The sequence below is a fragment of the Syngnathus typhle genome, linkage group LG2, assembly GCF_033458585.1.
Source record: "Syngnathus typhle isolate RoL2023-S1 ecotype Sweden linkage group LG2, RoL_Styp_1.0, whole genome shotgun sequence".
In the NCBI taxonomy this organism is placed as follows: domain Eukaryota; kingdom Metazoa; phylum Chordata; class Actinopteri; order Syngnathiformes; family Syngnathidae; genus Syngnathus; species Syngnathus typhle.
This window is the reverse complement of record NC_083739.1, coordinates 20,460,839-20,483,861: the sequence shown is the minus strand read 5'-3', so window position 1 is coordinate 20,483,861 and position 23,023 is coordinate 20,460,839. Positions and strand designations below refer to the sequence as shown.

The following is a 23,023-nucleotide window of genomic DNA, read 5'->3' as shown; positions in this document are numbered from 1 at the left end:
GGTCTATGGGATTGCTGATGCTTATTTGACATAAAAAAAACAGAGGTCCACTGCCAAGGTCAAACAGAGGCACAATACACAACGGTTTAATTCTACACACCCCTACACGCAGATGGGTACTTATGGGACATGAGGCATCTCGCTGATTGAGAGGGCTACGGGAACGCTCGTGGCATCGCACAACAATTGGAGCATCCACAGCTACACACTTCTTTTTGTTACATTTTATAGCCACACAGAACAAAAGCTATAAACACATACATACCAACAGTCGGATCAAATTATTTTCAACTCCTGCGATCAAAGTCAGCACAATTGTTGGATGCCTTTGCATTATCCTGAGCAAGTATGCTGTGTGATAAGATGGGTTTTTTTTCCCCCGACAATCAACTCGAAAGACTGTTGTGCAATCACAACAGTTAAACCTGTTCACAGTTAGCACAATTGCTGCAATTGAATGTGTGGTCACTGAGTTCAGCTGAGCCACGGAATACTTGATTGTGATATGAAAGGGAACGATAGCTAATTTGGAAGCGAATAGAGGAGAAATTGGTCATGTTGAGCGGTCACCACAGTTATTCCCCATAATACAAATATTAAGGAGAGGAGTTTGCAAACGAAATGTAATAAATAAATGAGCTAGGAAGGGCTTCTCAACTCTAACAGGTCACCTTTGAAACTACAACAGACACCTTGTTTGGGTAAGGAGACGTACCGTTTTTTTCCGTGTATAGTGCGCAAAATTTAACGAATTTATTGTCCTAAAATCTGGGGTGCGCATTATACATGGGTACAAAAAATTGTTAATTATTATTATTATTTTTTTTTTTAGAAAACAAAACCAACAACAGGACTGACCGACAAAGTCGTGGAACAAAAAGACAGGGTGACATTACCAAAGACAGGAACAGAAAGAAAACAGACATCATGACAGTAACACATGCAATGATCCGACGGTGAGCGAGGGGCAGACAGGACTTAAATACAAAACACGTTACATCGATTGAGGTGACACAGGAAGAGAGGGGCGATGCGAACAGAAACTATGGCAACCTAGACACATAGCAAAACTGGGGACGAGACGTGACAAATGTCCCTCGAAATGAAACTTGAAATCACCAAGTTTTGGTTTCCAAGGGTGTTTTTATTCCTCTTCAACGTCTCTCCCATACAGAGCCGCCTTTTTCACGTCCGCACGCCTCTTTCCCGTGCGCGCACGGAGCGCGGTGGTGCGTTTATGGGCAGTCGGAGAAATCAACGCCAACAAAAAAAATTACATCCAGCCTAGTTAAGACCATACCAAAGACTATAAAAATGGGACCCATTGCCTCCCTGCGTGTGTGACGATCATTGGGACTTAAAAAAAAAAAAAAAAAAAAAAGTCATAAAAAAAAATTCATAAAAATTGGGTGCGTATTATACATGGGTACAGGCTTTTTTCCAGCATCAGCATGCCATTTTTAGGGTGCGTATTATACATGGGGGCGCACTATACACGGAAAAAAACGGTAATTGTCGGCGTGATGTTCTGTATTGGTCATTTTGAGAACGATGAGAAACAAACGCAGAAAACGCACACTTGCCAAGTTTTTCCTCATCAAGTGCGGGGTCTCACACATTTAAAAATAAATTAAAAGTTCAAACTCAGTATGGATGTACTTTGCTTAAGTCATGTCACCAATAGTGGCATGGAAGGATAAGGGAAGGGAGCCAGGGAGCGGTCAAAAGACAGGAAGGAAAATAAGAGGTGGTATGTTTGACAGATGGATATTGCTGTGTGACATCAATGCTAAAGAGAAATGAGAACCTGCACCACCAGTCAGACAGTGAAGGCTGGAAGGTGTCCAGCTCACGACAGACCATGCAGCAAAAGACACGTGCCATCTCATTCCACACTGATGGAGCATTCAGCAATTTATCATATACCGTTTTTTTCCATGTATAATACGCAAAATTTAACTAATTTATTGTCCTAAAATCTGGGGTGCGCATTATACATGGGTACAATTTTTTTTTTTTTTTTTTTTAAATCCGGATATCATACGGAGGCCGCCATTACAGATGCGCTTTCTTCTCTGGTGTTCACTTCAAACACGCTCCATACGAACACAATGCTCTCGTATCAGACGCTTGCTAGATCACCTGCTCGTTTGCTGTCACAATGTACCCTACACAAATCCGAAACATTTCTTCGCTATTGAGTATGCTAGCGCATGCGCAGTGATACTGACCGGCAGAATAACATCCGGTTGTTCCCAAAGATGATCTTTTTTCTGAAATAATTTTACGTTCACGGACTTAAGTAGGAGTCAAAATTTGGGTGCGTATTATACATGGGTACAGGCTTTTTTCCAGCATCGACATGCCATTTTTAGGGTGCGTATTATACATGGGGGCGCATTATACATGGAAAAAAACGGTATATATTTTTTTATTGGGGGGAATGGGGGGGACAAAAGTACACATAACCCTCGAGTTGCAAAGAATGCAGGTGGACTACTTGTATTTGTCACTTTCACCTGCAGCTGGTCATTACAGCCAGTGACCTCGTGAGGTCCCCAGCTAAGTCATTTTACCTTTTAATCTGGTTTATGATTGCAAGCAATTCACTCAAAATTCTAGATGATTTCCTGCGTAAACATGGGTTTTAGGTTGCCCTGTTTCAGTGTGTGTGTGTGTGTATGTGTGTGTGTGTGTGTGTGTGTGTGTGTGTGTGCGTGTGTGTGTGTGTGTGTGTGTGTGTGTGTGTGTGTGTGTGTGTGTGTGTGTGTGTGTGTGTGTGTGTGTGTGTGTGTGTGCAATTGTGCTTGCTCTGCATGCATGAATGGATGCAGCACAGCTGCCTCATGATGGGAAAATACACACCAAAGTACACATCGGGTACAGTATACAAAGAATCAAAGCACTACAAGTGACATTGAAATAGTAAAATTGAAAAACGTTCATTGTTTACCTTGTGTTGTACTAGCTGTGGCATTTTAATAAAGATGATGGCTTTCCATGAATGATCTGTTTAACCAAAGACAGGAGGGAAAAGAGAGAGGGGGAAGGATAATTAATTACTTGTGTGAGCTATTGCATGAGAGAGACAATAAACCTGCCTGGTCGCCATGGATATGACATATTTGCTCTGAAAACAACACAATAATTAGCAAAGGAGGAAGATCCGACGAGAATATGAGAGACCTGGGTTTAAAGTGCCAGTCATCTATTCCTGTGCTTATCTTCATACTTGAGAATAGCAACAAACACAGGCAAGACGCCAGTTCGAGCAAACAGTGACCCTTTTGCAAAAAAAAAAAAGGCGTATGAAATTAAATCTCATATCATGTAGCGCTAACAACTAAGTAAACAGGCAAGAGTAATGCACACTGTTTTTAAACAGATTGTTTGTCTTAGAGGAGGTGGAAGTCATTAAACCTGCCTGTCAGCCACTGAGAGCAGGAACTCACAGGAAATCATATCAACCATTTCAGATACAGTGCGTGTGCTCTGGTGCGTAAACATTCATGAAAAACAGTCTGTTTCTTAGAGGTGTTTACTCCCGATCTAATTGGCAATAAATGATGGGACGATCCCATTTAACCAAAAGTGAATAATTACACTACAGAAAAGAAGAAAAAAAAAGATGCGACGATGCTCACTGTTTGTTTGGAACAACAACAACAAAAAAAGCAGAACCTCCGCATTTCAAGCCCTTAATGCACTTACGTATGTATAGAAGTTCCTCTATTTACAGTAAATGATACTTGTTTATGGTAAGTTTTTCTCAAAAATGTCTCACCCAAAGCAAACTTTTTGCGTCCTAAAAAAAACATGTCCAATATAATTGCCGTTGTGCTGACTTGATTTTTTTTATTATGTCGCGTCAGTTGAATTCATGCTGCTGAGAGCGGACAAAACCAAATAAAGTTGCAATAAGCGTCTCAACTTATGTGAAGTGAGTGTCTCGAGCATGTGCACGCCGTTGCAGCTTTGGAAGTTTTCGTTTGGGATGAAAGCGTGTAAATTTGAGGTGGAAGAGTGTTGAGATCGGTAATGGAAAGAGGAAGGGAGAAAGGCAGGACAGCAGCCTCCACGGGCGGCTGCAGTCGGCGCCGCCGTCGCCGTTGGAAACCCCGCTGGCAGGGTAAGCAAGCGGATCCCCCGGTCAAGCGTCCGAATTCAGCTGTCCCACACAGCCCCCCTCCCTCCTTTCCAAGCAGTGTCTACTCCGGTGTCGCCTTCAGCGTTACTTCCACTGAGGGGGTGAAACATGCAGAGGAGTTGGAGGAAAAGCCAAAGTCTTACCTGTGTGGACTTTGCCGTCCTGTCGTCACTTGAAACTACAAGCAACCCTTGCGCCTTGACGGTGAGTGACGCCTTTTCTGGAGTATAGTCATATTATTATTATTTGCATCATCACTAATATTATTAATGGGGTGGGGGGTGTTTTAATGTTTTATTTTTGGTATTTTCTAATTTCGTTTAAGGCGAGTCGCTCGGAAGATATGCCCTGGGACCAACTCAAAGTGGGAAGAGGAGTCCTTAATTGAGTTTGTCGCTTCAAAGGTGTGACTTGGAAAAAGTGGTCTGGACTCTCTCCGACTTTGACGACTGCACGGTTTCCCAACTCGGGACAGGGATTTTCCGATTTCGTTGATTTTCTACCCACTTTTGCGCTGTAGAAGTTGAGAACGATGAGAAAGTAATAGGATGAAAATTTGCCTTTCAAATCATATTGACTTAATATTCGCAAATATCACTACGATTGCTTATGTCGTCTGTGTCATCCAGAGCACCCTAAGAAAGTAAGATGAACATGTCAACAGCATGTGCAACAAATTCATAACTCTGTGCCCTTCCTAGTTCAAATATCACTCAATTTATTCATATTATGGCTTCCTCAATACAATGAATTGAAATGCCATACTTCCTTTCCAGCATGAGAAAGTCACTCCAATTTTCATCACGTTTTTGTTAAAGAAAACACAAAACACCGTATAGTAAAATACAAACAGAACAACATAATAAAAACATACAAAATAAAGACGTTAACCGCCTTCAGAAAGTGCAATTAAAGCAAACGTCTCGCTCCCTCTTTCTCTCTCTCTTTCTCGCGCACACACACGCCCCCACACACTCGCTGCAAGCACACACGCGCACGCACACGCACACTCTTCAAGTGCGGTCAAGTGAATCGTGTGACGTCAGGAGCCGCAGTCACACGGGTAGTCTAGCCTTAGCAAATTCTCCATCCTTGCAGTTTTCATTTTGAGTCTGTGTTTTTTACTGATTGTCACCTTTCATAAAGTGCGTTAGTGACATTTTTCACTGCACTCCAGCAGTGGCATGTAAAGATTTGGAATACAAAGTCAAATATTAGTAATATTAGTCACATCCTTCTGGACACATGGGCTCAATTTCCCACAAAGAAAGTCTCCAAAAAAGTGGAGTCTGTTCTTTCATTTTAACTTGGTGATGGTCAAATATTGCTCACTCAATATATAGTTTGCAATTGTAACTCAACAACAACTGGAACATCAGAATATGTCACAGAAATAGAAAATCACTGCCATGCACTTCCTCAAGTATTGATAAGAAGTATTTGTAATTCTTTATGCAAGGTGTCGAACCAAATAAATGCAATAAAATGATTGGAAATTTGGTTAGGGTTTGTAAACCAGAGTGAGAAGTGTGGAACTGTTTACCAGTACAGCCAGCAATTTTCCAAATGTTGAGTCACTTCATTTTTAACAAGTCATTAACTCTCTCCGCTAACCGCAATGTGGTTAGTTTTTGGCCTTGATGATTAGGTAGATTAATGGCTCACGTACCCTTCAAACTGTTGGGTTAAAAATTGGACCTACCTGGGAAATTGTGTAGATTTGACGCGAATTTGGGTTGTTTTGCCCAAAAAAAAAATGTTTGTTTTGTGCGAAAATTGGATCGTTTTTTTCCAACGCACAATTTTTAAAGGTACATGGTGAGTTAGATTTGGCAATATGTTAGTTTCTTGGCATCAACTCTCAAGTGTCGAGCATCAAGTAGCATTTTATTTTTGGCAAACAGTGCTTCGCTAATTTAGACTAACTGTGTGATTTTTGTCAACAGTGATCTGATAGAAAAACAATAAAAATACTATGTCATTTTGTTTTGTTTTTTTACAGGCCATTTCACGGTATAATTAGAACATTCATGAATTGCAAGACTTTTACAAGAGTAAGTTGCGTAACGCTCAGTTTTTTTTTCAGGACGTTTTTGGCTAAAATGTTACCATTGATCCTAAATTGTTTGTTTGCAAACATACCTGTTGAAGTATCTCACTAAGTACAGGCTACCTTGTATGGCACATGATTTTATGTTGACGGTTTGCACGACTTCTTTATTTGTTTACTAATGAAACTTTGCAAAATTATTCACAATGATCCAATAATTTGGATAAATGATTTGCGCGGTCGTACATGATTTTAACATGCAAAGATTCTCTTGCGCCCCCCTGGCATTTGCAACATAATCATCTTTTTGCATCAATTTGTATTTTTATGGCTTTTGATATACTGTACAAATAAGGCCTGGCTTTGGAACATTGTGGATGAGACTTCACCCAACCAGTCTACATGTCTCTGATTCGGTTCATAATGTTGACATACTGATTTTCGGGGTCATGAGAGGTTCCCGTCTGACGGCTTCAGTATCACCTCTGCTTTTTGCTGATGATGTGGTTCATTTGGCATCATCAAACCATAATCTGTGTGGAAATGAGACAAGAAAAGATCAAATGACTTTAGTTGTGTACAAATAATGAAAAATAATAATTTTCATTCATTTGTGAGTGATGAGCATGATAATCGATTAAGATCTTAGTAATTGAGGCAAAAATGCTACTAAATCACGCAACTTGGCTGCAAGCAGCAGAGGCGTTGTTGATTTCCTCTCAGCATGAATGTGTTCTGAAGAACATGTCAGCTTTGGCAAACTGAACTCCACCCACGCTGACCCTCCACTATGGACATTTTACTGGATAGTAAGCAGCATTGGCATGCAAACAAGTTTTCAGAATATTTAGAGAGAGTTTTTAACACATTGAATGAAGAACACCTAAATTATAATCATTCTCATTCTCCTCGTAGTCAATCAGCAAGCTGCTAAATTGCAGTAAAATTTCAGTGCGAATTTGTGCAGTTGGTGCATGCAGTGGACACATTGTCAAAACTTGACCGAGTTTTTATTATTGAAATCCTAGAGGGGTGCTGACTGTAAATGGGCTTGACGGATGACTGCTGAATGTTTTCAACTGAAATCAAAATATGTTGTCATTTGAAACAAATATGTCAAATGCGTCGCATTCAATGCTTCCAACACCCTGTTTACCTTCACACCTGAAACACAAGCGCCACCTCCTCTTTGGGTTTTCCCTCACCTTTCCTAAAGCCTGCCATACATCAATACGTTCCTGGAAATTATTCTAAGCATGAAGCTCCTTGAAGCAAGGCAGATTGACGTAGGTTGTATTTGAAACTTTCCTGATCTAAATTCTCCACTCTTGCCATCTATTGACACATCGATTATTGCCAATTAGCAGTTTTGTGACACATCCTGTTGCACATAATAAGAATCAAAAGGGTCAATCGTAATGGCAACTAATGTGCACAGATTCACCAGATGTTGTGCTCCATTATATTCTCATAAAAACTTTTGTCAATGCAAAACATAAAAAAGAAAGTAGACATTATTTCTGAAAGCTTTGTACTGGATAGACTAAAAAAGGGAAAGTCACGATTTGCCTGTAGTATTGTTGACGTTCCTATTATTTTAAGAGCAAATCGACTATATCTACCTTTATTCATCTAAAAATGTGTATTTCTGAATGAGTTAAGGACTTTTTTCATTTCTCATTCTCCATCTGCTCTTATCTGTGTTGCACAGTCTGTTCAACTTGTACCAACTTTAACAAACAAAATATTAACATAGTCATTAAAATATGATTCATTCCATAGTTAAGACTGTCAGAGATGAAAATCTCTTAAAAATAGTTCATTCTGTGTCCAGGCAGTACCCTTGGCTGTGTTAGCAAACAGCAGCCCGCCTGCCCCCACAGTCCCAGCAGAGGCATCCCATCCATCAGTGGGTTCCTCCTGATGTTGCAATACTGGTGATACAGAATAATAAAGAAGTACGAAAGACCAGAAAATCAATAGATTATTCTGCAGATCACTTGATTCAGTAATGATTCGCTCCATTTATTGCCAATCATAAGTCCTACTCTCAAGGGCGTAGCCATCCCACCTCTGCCCTGCTGACGCCTTCACCAGTCGCACTAATTGTAAAACAGTAAAAGCTAATCACAGGTCGGAGCAAGGTTACAAAAGACACATTGTTTGCTTTGTATAATCTCAACAAAAAACACACATATTTGATTGTTTTTACATAAGGTAAAGCTATATTTATGTCAGAATGACATAATACCGGTTATGACCAACACTGATATGATTACAGTGTTGTAACCTTTTTATGGTTTTGTAATATATTTTCTCCATGCGTTTAGACTAGTAGCCTGGTCAATAGAATAGAATAGAATAGAATAGAATAGAATAGAATAGAATAGAATAGAACAGAATAGAATAGAATAGAATAGAATAGAATAGAATAGAATAGAATAGAATAGAATAGAATAGAATAGAATAGAATAGAATAGAATAGAATAGAATAGAAAATCTGCATTCAACAACAGTACACAACAATAACTAAACATAGAAACACAACATAATAGATAAACAATACTGGTACACAAACTGGAAACGTCAATAACTAAACATCTCTTTTTCAGTTCACAGTAATATTTGTTTTTACTCATACTAGTAATATACAAAATAAATTCCACTTGATAGTGAGTCAGACTTTTCAGATGGACCGAAATGAGAAATTGCTTGTAATTTTTGCATTAATTCACATAGCTATCTTTTATAGAAATATTAATTGGGTATTTTCCATATAGGAACTGCATGTTTTATCACACAGACCTGTTTTTCCAGTTAGCCCTTTTCGCAGTACTGTTGGCCCCGCGCTAACCAAGAAATAACTAATAAGCGCAACTGTACTGAGTGTTGACCTCATTGTCACACTGCCATGTGACATACATATCCAATCACGCCTCGCTTATACTGCATGTTCTGTGTTTGCAAATTGCTCATATTTGTTTGTAGACAGACACGGTGGAATACACTATGAAAAACATGGACATAAAAGTTCCGAGAACCTAAATGACAAAAACTGGTAGACAAAGACCTTTGTAATTAATTTTAAGTTTTTATGATCATCAACAATGTCAAATATCACCCCCAAAAAAGTGAGAGTTTTGTGGACACCTATGAGGAAAGGGCTTAAGACTGCCAAGACATGTTTCTGTGGAATGTGTGTCTGCACATATAAAATATGTACCATGCATGACATTGTACGGGTTTGGGTGTGCACGCATATATGCATGTTGGTTGAATATTTGAGTTGTAGGAAACTTTTTTACCAAGCTGAGATTTTGATCAATGCAGAAGACACATTGCTTCCACATACCTCCACTGATCAAAGTCGATTTATTCTCAGTCAAATTGCATGAACGAGCCAATGAAGTGACTTTAATTGAATAAGGACATGTACAAATGTCTTTTAGCAGGTGGCTGTCTTATAGAAGTTAACGTTGGTGGCAGGTGTATGGTAAATATAGATTTTTTTTCTTTTTACATGGCGGTGGTGTCTTTGGTGAGATTGTACTGGTGTCGTACCGGCTTTACTGTGCCAACTACAAGTTTGTACTCAATCAAGGCTTAACATATTTATATTTTCCTCTGCATTTCAACACTGGTGCAGCCAGCCACCCAGAGCCATTTTGAGCAGCAGAAGCTTCACAGAAAAATGTCTTGATGCCTCATATATAAAAGGGCAATAACAAACTGACTGCACCATAGGGGTGCTACAAAAGCATTCAATATCAATATTGTTGCTGTTTGACCAAATTCAAGTATCTGCAGTTGTTCACTTTATAAATGTATTTCTTTTATAATAAAATCAATATTCATCCGCATGTACACGGCATATCTTAAAAGTCATCAGAAGAAGGTTTGCATAATAAAAGCACATTTTAGATTCATGTTCCTTCCAAAAGCATATACGTAGTATATGTAAGGCAGGGTCTGGTCTACAGTTAGTACAAAATGCCGCTGCAAGGCTGCTCTCTCGGACAAGAAAATTTGATCACATTACCCCAATACTAGCCAACTTACATTGGCTCCCGGTCCATTTAAGATGTGACTTCAAGGTTCTTCTATTAACCTATAAATCGCTGCATGGCTTAGCGCCTGCATATCTCGTCGACCTAGTTGTTCCTTATGTTCCGTCTCGTAACCTTCGTTCGCAAAACGCTACCCTTTTAGCGACACCGAGGGCTAAGAAAATGTCTGCAGGCTCTAGAGCATTTTCTATTCGGGCTCCAGAGCTTTGGAATGCCCTACCAATGGATATTAGGACTGCTACCTCAGTAGAAACATTTAAGACACGTTTAAAGACACATTTCTATGACATGGCCTTTAACTAACTTGTAGTGGCCGATTCGGCTGGAGTTTGTTTTCTCTCCCTCTCCACCCCCTCCCTCCCCCCTCCCCGGCCGGGGAGGTGGTTAGGTGGCACCCATGCTGACAGCGGCTATCTGGATTCTCGTGGGCCAATTCAGGAAAGGGGAACTGCAGCTCAACCTCCTCGAAGAGCACTGCCAGGACAATTGAGGGCTCCTTCGGCAGCCCTCTGCTGTGACATGGACATCCACTTTTTATTTAATTGATTTTCATGTTGTATCATTTGTGCCCTCTCTGCATCCATTTCAACCTGGTGATCCTGAAAGGGGGATCCTTCCATCTGTGGTCCCTTCTCAAGGTTTCTCATTTTCCCCTGCTAGGGGTTTTTAAGTTTTACCTTGCCCTTTTGGGAGCTTAAGATCAGGGGATGCTTTGAGAATAATTGTCAATTTCTGTCTATGTGAAGCCCTTTGAGACTGCTTGTGATTTGGGGCTATACAAATAAACTTGACTTGACTTGACTTGTCTGGTTAATGTGTTGCCATATTGGCGAGACTTTGTATGCCGCCAAATCCATTTATATACTAATATTGTCTCTGATTTAAAAGATAACGATAGAAAATTGTAAACTATAAACTTTGTCAAACAAAACATGGGAGTGACTTTGTGTTGCAACATCTGATGATCAAACAAAAAGGAGCAAAACATTTTTTTCCTCCATTCACTCTTTTTTTTCCTGCTATTTTTTTTCTTCCTAGGGCTCTGAAACAAAACACTTACAATATGGGACCATGCAAATAATTGATTTGGTTCTCTTGGGCATATTTGTATCACAGACTGGTTTCACGTAAAGAAGACATAAAGTAAATTGATGGGATGCGGAATATTTTGACAAGGCACGAAGCCCACCACCTCATCGGCATCCCTTCTGCATTCAGCAAGGAGTGGCGCCGTTTGAGGTGGGCTTTCTTGTGTGGCACTCGCTCGGAGCTAAGTTAAACTGAGTTGACAAAGGAACAAATCTGTTCTTTCAACAGAGTATCATATTCTGTAGTTTGGCAGCTCCTTTTAGAAAAGAAAACATATTTGGTCACAAGAACTTGAGTGGTAATGGATGCCACACACAAAACTAATCCAATATGAATTATGAATTGAGTATTATGCTAACGATCACTGTGAAAAACGCAACTACTGATAACTAACTGATATCTAATTGAGAAAAAGTTTATAAACATTTATGTAAAGTTGTGTCCAGTGAATACAGTATATGAAAACACATTGCGGTTCAGTTTCAATTATTAAAAACAAATATAAATGTTTCAAATACATCAAATGTGGTGATTACAACCTCTGTCAACATGTGGCCTGCCTCCATGTTTATATGTTTAAAGCAGAAGACAATAAGAGGCAGGTGGGTACTTCCTCAATCACCACCAACAGGAAATTACGGTTCTCCGCAAAGACCGTAGTATCGCCACAATCTTAACTTTTCTCTCAAGAGAAATGGTGTATACTAAGAGGATTGTCTTTTAATCCAAATCTGTTTTAGGAAATTTAAAATGAGGCTTGATATGTCACATGGCAAAAGTGAAAAACAAAGCAATTTTCAGAACTGTGCTCTTAGCATACATTGCCAATACAAGGCCCAGGTAATTTTAATACATTCCTAATCAGCTCACAAGGTTTCTGAAATAACACGGTTAATAGGAATGTGAAGACTCAGCAAGGTCTGTCACAGCTGTGGTCTTTAATAAGATCTGAGAGGCATTAAACAACACTGGAGTCAATGTCATGTTGAGCTGCTCTTGCTGTCTTCAACTGCGGCAGAAGGGAAACAAGAAGAGGCAAATAAGGGAGGCGTGGTCAAGAAAACACTCTCATCTGTTTCCAAAGAGCTGAAATCTGATCTCCAAGGGGAGAGACGCAGTCAGAGCCACTATACATATCATCTCCCTCGCAACATTCACGCTTTCTAATTACGGAGGTGAGGAGGGCCATCATTTTATCGTATTTGTTTTGCATCGCTGCAAAAATAGAAAATGAGGACTCGCCCAGCTGCAGCAATTTACTTAATTTCAACCTTGATGAAAAGAAAATTAATTGCCACATCTCTCATTATGTAGCAGGCGACATTTGACGACACGATTGGAAAAACTCAAAAGTGTACGGCACTCCTCATGGCTGTCAGCCTGCAGGTTATAAAGAGGCACTCAACACAATCCCACGCTTACAAAAAAGTCCAACTAAAGTCATTTTAGTGTGATGAAGGTCAAGTGAAGTGTACATTGTGTTCCTATCTACCACACAGTGTTCCTGAAATTCACATACGTACGTACTATGATTGTGTGAGTAGCAACAACAGGCCCTTTGTACAGCGCTGAACACATTTACTACCACAGAAAAATAATGTTGGTGTTGACTGAAATAGAAAGAGTTTTCATTAAAGAAGTTCATTATATTGGAGGGTCTTTTTTTAGTTCTCAAGTGCTCAAATGTAAATAGTGTATACAGTCCATGCTTGCTATCTCATTATTTGTGTCTCCAAAGTAAACATGATTGCGACACTAGATAAGACAAAAAGTGGACGGATGGAAATTTTAACCCTTGGTTGCTGGAGAAAATCCATTCAAGAGTACGCAAAATTAATTGGGATAGGCCTCAGCTTACCCTCACCCCTAATGAAGACAAGTGCTATGGAAAATGAACAGATGAGATGTCTATCTTTATCTTGATAACGTTCCCCCATACAAATTATTGGGAACTCAGCATTTTATGTTATTAATTTATTTGCATTACTTTCCAAAGTACATTTTTTATCTTTGATACTGATATACTGTACCACAACTTGTCTTTCATTAAATTGTATTTAAATTGTAATTATTGTTTTAATGAGCTTTTTTAAAAGAAATTAATGGAGAAATATCTAGTGTAATTGAATAAAAATATGTATAATATACATTTACATATCCAGATTCAGATGCTTTGTATATTCATTGTTTAGTTGTATGTATTCATTTTACTTCATTTTTACTATGAAGCAGCCAGGCACTTTCCCGTCATTATCACAGCAATATGCCCTTTGCAGATAATCACAAAATAAACATTTAAATCCTATTTGGGTCCCTCAAGCCCCCGTGATTCCTCCCCTCCACTAGGACGCCATATGTCTCTGTGGATCAACTTCAGACGTTTTCCGTAACCACGGTGTATGATTACATGAGAATTTCTCTCAGAGAAGGCCTCCAGCAGCAGGAGCAAAATGCTATTTTGGAAATGAAATTCTCCTTCATGTGGCTGCACCTGTTTCCCTGGGAGAGTAAGCCAAGCAGACGCCTGATGGAGTCGGCCTGCCTCTGACACACACCTAATTCTAAAATATTTATTATCTTTTCACACCCTGAAAACTGAAAAGTCACGCTCTGGGACAAAGGCTGTGCCACTCGTTTGTCCACAATCTTATTTTCCCACCATATATGTGAACCAGGTGTCATGGCCTGACGCAGGCCAAAACCTGACAGACATATTTCCACTGCCAATTCCCAGAAAATGAATGTTTTGCCCTTATTGTGAGAACATGGCATGCCCCGTCAAGTCACCACCAAGACAGAGGGTACATTTGAATAATTGATTGGAGTAATGTAAAGTAATCCAACCAGCTTTCATTCTTGTCTTATCTGCACCCACTGCACTCAGCTGACAGGCGACAATAAGGACATTTGAGGACAACAGAGTGACATGGAGCGATGTATTTAACTAACCCACCATTACCCAACATCTCCAATTTCCTACCATTTACATTTTGCACAGTGGGCAGGTAAAGACAAGTAGAAACGGTTTTAAAAAAACATACTGTACCCTCCTTGTAGGGTGTGTACATTGAACTAACATCAACAATTCTTATTGGCACAGCATGTTCGTCTACTGGAGGTGGAAATGTTGGTTAACCAGTTTCAGCAGTGTTTCTGCAAGAGTAGCTTAACAATGTTTCACTTTTACTTGAGGTTTGATACGTTGTGTATTCATGTACTGTACAGATAAAAAATTATAGCTTGAGCACATACCTGTCAGTGTTGTTAAAAAAAAGGTAAGTAATTACTGTAATTGTCTACGTAAATATATGTATATAAATATGTATGTGTGTGTGTATATATATATAGAGAGAGAGAGAGAGAGAGAGAGAGAGAGAGAGAGAGAGAGAGAGAGAGAGAGAGAGAGAGAGAGAGAGAGAGAGAGAGAGAGAGAGAGAGAGAGAGAGAGAGAGAGAGAGAGAGAGAGAGAGAGAGAGAGAGAGAGAGATTTATTATAGCTTACTTCACACAGCAGCTCAATTCTGATTTCTTTGCCCATGAGCAACCTTTATCTGATTTTTTTTAAGACACTGTGATCAGCTCAGTTCTGATTTGTTCAAATCTGACCAGAGCCACTCTCATATGCAGTTCTACATTCAATACGTATCAGAATTTTTACAATGCAACTGCAGTCTGAATCATCATTTACTCGGTGCAGGCAAGCAGACAGACATCTCGAGAGGCAGAGTGACTGTCTCTCCACTTTTGTCGCCATCACGATTGAGTTTGGAGGGGTCTTCATCATTAAAGTTTTGACTTGATTACTTTTACAACTTCTTATTATTCTTGCGCATGTGGGACCATTAAAGTTGCTTTGAAAATGAGTTAAAAGTTTGTCTGATTTTTTCCATTAAATCCTATGGGGAAAATGGGATTTGGTCTAAAAAATGAACAATTTGGAGTTTGGCTAGAACGGTTTCAAAATGGATCATGTTTGACCCTTAAGTTTCCACTGTACCCTTTTAGCACCGGAAAAGATATAAACTGATTACTAGCCCAAGACACACATGGACCCCTCATTTCTGACTCGTGTAGAATGATGACTCTGTAGCTTTCAAATCATCACTTTAAGAGGACTGAAGAGTGGAGCACATTAGTCATGCATGGCTGACTGTCTTTGTTTAGCCCGTATTTGAGCAATCAGCTCCGTCTCTGTCACTCTGTTTGTCGCACACTGTGATAAAGTTTTATGATTGACCATAATTATTCCCTCAGGGCCAACTGCTCCTTGCAGTTTAATTTTTCAACTTTCCTACTCCTATTCTTAGCAGGTCGTAATGTATGGCATGTATTAAAATGCATGGAAGGGATTCTGTTTTTTTCCCTCTTCTTCTTTAGCCCCAAACATTGAAAACATTTCATCTCGGTGGCAATCACTCACAAGTTACTCCGTGTTATTGACAGATGTGAACATGCACACCTGAGGCCCTCTCTTGCATTTGAGAATTCTAGCCAAGGAATAGATTGTTTTTCTGTTGTTGTTTTTTGATTTGAATGGTCCCCCTACAGGTGGGGGTGGAATTTGCTTTGAAGCCACTGTGAAAAACAAAACTAAGAGATACGTAGTACAATATATTATGATTCCATTCAATTCACATGTCTTAATCTACTGAATAATATTGGCACTATTGCTAGCACAGCAGGGGCGGTATTATGGCTGCTCTACAAATATTGCAGAGAACCAAAGCAGGTGGTGCTATTCACTAGTGCTGGATCAGTTAACAAGCAAAATTGGTTGACATAATGCTTTTGGCTTAAAAGTATAATTAATCAATGAATGTTGTAACTTCCATGTTTACCACATACGTAGACATTTGTTGTTAACAGTCTATCCATGTTTGACATCGCTTTAAACAAAATAAGGCGTAACGCACACAGAGCGACGCCAGTGCAATTCCTGCCATGGCAGCATGGACGCCGGCCGACCGTGACTGAGAGCTTTGGTGAATAAGGTGCTCCTGGCTGCCTTACCGGCGAGGGCTGGCTAATGCGGTCAGGGCGGGCTGCTTAGCCATTGAAAGCTAATTCTGCCGCGACAAGCCACAGGAGTTAGTAGAACTGTGCCTATGAACGTTAGTGGCAATTAATCACCATTTCAGACACTTAATGACAACAGGAAGTTGACAAAATAAGCCAGGAAACAATACGCATTACAACACTTGCCTCTCTCCTGTGACGTAGACAGGTTGAGATGTGAAAAAAAAAAAAAACAGGAAGCCGACCTCCAAAGGTTGACAGGCCACTTATCACTCTAGATTCTTTTAGTGGTGTGAATTTTAGTGCTGACATTGGCTTTACATATAGACCGATTATATAAATGCCAATGCTCAGGTCAATGAACTATCCCTTTAAGTCTCATCACAGTTCATCCCATCAGATTGTGGGAAATGTAAAGAAAAATAAATAAACAGCAGGTGAGAATGACAGTGGTGGCTGGTTCTTTTATTTATCTTTTATTTGTTAATAAGTCCTAACATCCACTGCCAATGGGCTATCGGAGCAGCCCAAACAGCCACGAGACACACTTGACCGGGCATGTACACAACACCAGACCTTGTCTTGAATGGAAAATCAATGAAAATATTCTTTACTTTTAAGTGGGTACAGTGTACATCAACTTGTGCAAACCTCTTTTGTGTGCTTATCACTGTCAGACATTGAATTGAGAAAAAAAATTGAAGTTGCTGACTTGTGCGGGGGCAGCGTGGGATCGATGCTCACTCAGTGGCTGTGTGTATGTGGGTGTGATTGGTTGTCTCTATATGTGCCCTGCAACTGGTTGGTTACCAGTTCAGAATGTAGTCTGCCTTTCGCCTATTGTCAGTTGAGATAGCACCCCCTATGACCCTGAACTCTTTAGAAAATGGATAGAAAAAAATTGATGCTATACGGACACTCACTTTTTACTTTTGTAAGTAGTGACCGCATTCCCAACACAACGCTACACCTTTGTTGGAACAAAGTGTTGGACTAAGATGATTTGATTACCCATGATGATGTTTTTGAGCTCTATTTTATCCAAACACATTGGTAGAATTCCAAGTTGTCCGGGCCCGCATGTCTCTGCTGGCAGAGACAAAGTGTGACTTGTCTGTCCTCACAGCAGCTGCTTTGCTATAAGTCCAACGGGTGTTGTTTACCATTAATGGAAAAGTGTGATGGGGTATATTTTTTAGATTTAGGCCACATTATTGCATAGCAACAAATGGTTTTACTATGATAAAGCTAACGCTTAGTTAATACTCTTCCCTCCCTTGGCGATTGCTTCAGTGAACAGCACTCACTGAAAGTATTCAGTTTTAGGACACAGAGGTCACACCTGTTGTGGAACTTGATAGAAGGCTTATTTATAAACTTTCTGAACCCTAAATTCCTCCTTCAGAGAAAACACGGAGACACAAAGAGTGGGGGTGGGGGTCAGATGAAATGCTCGCGTATGAACACAACAACAACTGGACGATCCATAAACTACTGAAATGAGGAAATTTACAAGCCACCTGATCAAGCTTGCTTTGGGAGTGACTGAAGGACAAGCAACACACAAAGTCATATCCAATCACAGTGAGTCATTTATTGTCTGTCTTGTGACATTACTGTGAGGAAAGACGCTTCAATCAATAAAATTATACAGCATTGATGTTGTCCACATTGTCTTTTTAAGCAATGGTGGTGTCTTATTGGGTCGTTCCCAAGCAGTTGTGAAAGCCTTTCTATTTCTTTTGTCGAATCATGTCACACTGTGTATTGCGAGCGACCTTCACACAGTCTGGGTGGTAATTTGAAAACTAAACACTGCACAAGGGCAGCCTTCCATCCGCCTGCCTTTTTAGCACCCCCCAAAAAAGGCAAAAGTCAGATCACGTCCAGCCTGGGGGAGCTTTAATATATAGCCTAAATTTAGGTACTGAGTTATGGCTGAGGAGTTATCCGGGTGGGCTCATATGACGTATGAACAAGTTTTGTAAATGCTGAGTGGATTTGAAGTGCAAGAGGACATTCTGGCTGCATTGACTGATTGCCTGACAGCTGCTGCTCGACATATGTCAGATATTTGCCCTTTTAAAATGGAAAAGACGCCACTTTAATGGCTTTTCAGTCCTTGTGACCATTCTTTTTTTCTCTCACTCTTTATTGGAATGGAGTATACACATGCTACAATTTCCTACTTATATGTTTTACACCGGAAATGACATAATGGTCTATGTGCGTAAATGATACATCTGCCAGTAAATTATAATGGATTCAAATGTGAGTAACCACATTAACTCACAGATTTTTGCGGAAAACCTATTCTCCGATATTTTCAGAAAAATCCACCACATTGAAGGAATAACACACAAAAACAACCAATTCGGGTGGAAGGCCGCCTCCAAGTGCTCACTTCACAGCAGTGATCTCTGATCGCCTGGACAAGTTACGTCATCCAACCATGAAGGTCTGCTCGCAATCCCTTATAAACGTATTTTGCACGTGTTGATCCCCTGTATGGACTCCAGTGAGTCATCTGCTGCTTCTGCCATGCCTCCTGCAATGACTTTAAAGGGAATGCGAGAAGCTGCTTTCATTGGTCAGGAAGCAAGTTGGCTGCGTTTACGCCCACAACAGCACGAATGCTTGTTTGCGCCCATCTGCAAAGAAAAACACAGTTGTGCTAGCTCAAGTCGCCCTCGGCACGAAAATAGTGCTTCAAAAGTGTAAATAGTAAGACAGATTCAGTTATAAGGTACGAAGCCTATTTTCTCAAAATGTTGTGGATTATGCATGTTCCAATGTCCAAACCCGAGATTATTCAGATTTCCATCTGTCTCTTCATTTTCTACCCTGAACCCCCGACCCTTTTAACATCAGTTTTGCCTTGGTGGCGCTCACCTACTTAATAAGCACAATGAAATCAAATAGCTGGATTGCTAGCGAGATATCATCGACAGATAGCTAAATAATAAGAACACATGGGCTCATCGGTTTACAAAAACCTAAAATATTTCAAGGCTGTTGTTCTTTTAAAGTGTTTTATGGCCTGGAACTGATTTTTAAATATGTGTTGTAGTTTTTTATGTTGGTGCGGTCCAGTCATACAGCATGTACAAATATTTACCAACATAGAACGAAAACGTCATTGTAACCTTTCTATGACAATAAGGAATTTCTTTTCAATGTCTTCTTGTTGTGCTATGTAACATCAGGTTGGGCCTTTAAACATTTCACATGATCCACTCATTGCGCAGTGGTCAGGAAGGAGCAGATTGCACACAAGTAAACAGAGAAACCTCACTCTATTACAAACGTGCGGGTTTAATATTAGTCACCTCTGCCAATAGGAGCAAAGCTAACAGGCAAACCATGTGACAAGGTGCAACGGCAGACAAATCGATGGCACAAAACAGATTGCCTTGCCGAGATTCCCTTTTGCTGACAGGCCACGGGGTAGTTTGCGCTTTTAAAAAATAGCGACATCTTTTAAGGTGACCTCTGGAGTGCTTCTTATAAAATTACTAGAGACAGAAATCCATTTGCAACTGTGCTATAACGCTGAGATTACATTGTTACTTTAGAGCCTCGGTGCAAATTAATTTGAGGTTCATTTCATGTATTATATAAATGGATGGTGGTGGGAAAATTAAATCTCAGTGTTGCACATTTCTATATATTGTTTTATTTCTGCAGAGGGTGTTTTGGATCACTGTGCTTACCCTTCATTTGGCCAGCAGAGCAGGCTTCCAGCAGATTTAACTCCTCCATGGCCTCCGAAGGACAAAAAAGCATTACTAGCTCAATTGTTCTCTATACGCGTGTATATGTTTTTTTTATTATTGTATATTAGAGCAGAGGTCCCCAACCACCGGGCCGCGGACCGTTAAATAAATAAATAAATCTTACAAAAATTATGTCGTTTATACTTATTTTTATGCCAGTCGTATCATTTTATTTCATCGTATTTAAATATTTATTATAAATGTATTATTTATTTATATAAATGTATTATTTATTTATATAAATGTATTATTTATTTAAATAAAGGCCGGTCCGCGAAAATATTTCTGACACGTAACCGGTACGTGGCGCAAAAACGGGTGGGACCACTGATTGATACTATTCACTTGTGAGCTGCTCCATGAAACCATATACGTACCTTCCATGCAATACAAGCGAGGGTTCCATAGTGTAGTGGTTAGTGCTCTGGACTCTCACCCCAGTGAACCGAGTTTAAATCCCCAAAAATGGGACCAAAAATATATCATGGAAAGATTTGCAACAGCCCAATGAGGAGACGGAAGAAGAGGCTACGACTTCTATGAAAACGAAAGCTGCATTTAAAAGAAAGTTTCGAGAGTCCTACTTAAAATATGGGTTTACTACACCTCTGACAGTGTCAGTCCACAAATTTTCACTGTAGTGTTGCTCTCATATTGGATCTTGTAGGATTGGGTTCATGATATTGTGAACATAACATCATGTGATAAGAAGAATGGAAAAGAAAAACACGGTGGAAAAAGGATTAGAATACATAATACTTTGTATGTAACATGTGACATAATACTATATACAGTAGATTGTATGTTTAGGACAACTTGATTCGGTCTGTCAGGTTCGGGCTATGCAAGGCCATCTTTCGGCAAGCCTGAAAGTGTCTAAACCCTCTTGACCGGACTTGCCACCCTTTGCACCCATCACCAGTCACACATATGGGAAGAGTGCGACGCACGTGTGGATGGGGCAGACTTGTCACCGAAGGAGTATCGGAGCGTCTCCGCCTCTATCGGGAGACCTTGGAGCCATGTGTCGACAAGCGTCGCACTGTTAGCTACATCGCCTGGTCATATTGGGGACAGGAAAGAAGTGGCGGAACAGAAGCACTCCAGATGTTCTTCATCAGTGGGCCACAGGGGAAGTCTGTTACCGCAACACCTGGCTCGTTTCCACTCGGAGCTCCCAAGCAAAGGGTGCAATGCTCTGCCACGCTCTACCAGTCAGACACATAATAGATGCTCACTACTCATAGGATGGAGCAACATCCAAACTCTTTTCTATTTAGGATTGCGCTGTCAGAGTAGTTGGGAGGAGCACTATTTTTTGTTGTTGTTGTTTTTTTCCAGAAAGTCGAATCGCTTAACCTTTAGAATACCTTCTCTTAACCTTTGTGGACAGTGTCAGTGAGTCAAATGAAAATATGCTTCATTTAGAACACAGAAAATAAATTAGACACTAGAATGAATTAGAAGAAAGTAAATTATATCAGCAACATAACAGTGTCATAATCACTGTGATGTCTAGTTCTAACATCGTGACTTATTGTTTTGTAGCATAACGGTAACTTACTTGCAATTCGTTGTTCACTTCTGTACCCTCAAAGGGTGTTAGACTGCAATTGTGGCCTGCTGCTTTAAACATTGCTGTCATAATGGTTTATGGCTAATATCCTTTCACAAAGGTTGGTCAGGGGTAACCTATGCTAAAAGTGAGTTAAAGGTTTGGAAAATCTGAAAAGGTATTTGAAAAATCATGTCAAATTGGTAAAATGAGAATTTTTAAATAAAACACTTTTGTTTGTTCTGCAGTTGTGCTTTAATACAGCTGATTTCATAGTGAATGTATTTTTTTTTTAATGCATGGATATATGGGCCTAGAACTGGACTCTACTTTCGGAGAACTAGCCATGTGCATAATCTTGACAAATAAAAGTTGGACAATAAATCTCAAATCTTAAATTTCGACCAATTTACGTTGCGCTCTATTTGTATGCATTTTTGTGTTTCACCTTGTAGTCAGGAGATTGGGAGCATTTATGCTCCCTGTTTGGCAGTGAAGAGCAGTGAAAGTGAAGAGGCAGCAGCCTGGGTGAAAAACGACAGATGCCACGCTCAATAATAGCAATGTTAAAATCTCCTTGACCTGCAGGTCCTCAAATAGCAACCCCAATTCGTTTCATATTTTCCTTGCTGGATCAATGGCAGCATAAATTTGAGGCTCAATGACAGGAATAATTTAAAACAGATCTATAAACGATAGAATGCTATTCCCTATGGTCACAGATGCATAACAATTCACTGGATTGGCAGGATGAGCTTTGGAAAGATTTGCTTGTGTTGGGGAAAAAAGGAAGGGGTCATACAACATTGACTTAAGCATGCATGCGCATAAACGTATCTTGTCCTTTTTCAACATTGTGTCTTTATCTGGTGAGTTCAAGTACATATTGAGGTATTGATCTTTTCTGAATTTCTTAGCAATTTCTGCTCTGATCAGCAAGGATAGGAAGGGCAAATTGTTTAACATAGCTGAATAAATAATAATATCAATGCTAAGACCCCCACCCCCCACCTTCACCCCACTCAAGACAAATGAGAGCCTCACCACTTTGAAGGATGGATAAGCTGTAAATGTAAAGAGCGTGAAATGTTAAAACGATTTACAGAGCCAGAGAAAAGATGCAATGTTTAGTAAAGGATAAACACAAAATTGCCTTTTTTGTTTTTTGTGCGTGGGAGAATCTAATTCAACTGTGACCACATTAAGACATCTGGTGCGCTTATAACCACCAAAATGTTCCAGCATCTACTGACACCATTCCTCTGCTAAGAGGACAAGATTATTGGAGTTCACGCTAATATCGTTTTGCACAGCGTAAAAGCC

The 23,023-nt window shown here is 39.9% G+C and overlaps 1 protein-coding gene and 1 long non-coding RNA gene across 5 annotated transcripts in view; one reads left to right on the top strand and one right to left on the bottom strand.

The window, feature by feature from the left end:
* Positions 1 to 4,476, bottom strand: part of casz1 (castor zinc finger 1) — a 162,899-nt gene extending 158,423 nt beyond the window's left edge. For all 4 annotated transcript variants that reach the window (XM_061298002.1, XM_061297985.1, XM_061298012.1 and 1 more), the window contains exons 1-2: positions 4,291 to 4,476; positions 2,954 to 3,009 (exon numbers count right to left, since the gene is read on the bottom strand). The gene's annotated coding sequence lies outside the window, so the exon portion shown is untranslated. The remainder of the gene's footprint in view (positions 1 to 2,953; positions 3,010 to 4,290) is intronic.
* On the top strand, positions 3,487 to 11,065 carry LOC133167317 (uncharacterized). The gene is made up of 3 exons (XR_009717944.1): positions 3,487 to 4,129; positions 4,206 to 4,351; positions 4,473 to 11,065. It is a non-coding gene; the product is annotated as an uncharacterized LOC133167317 (long non-coding RNA).
* The last annotated feature ends 11,958 nt before the right edge of the window (positions 11,066 to 23,023 follow it).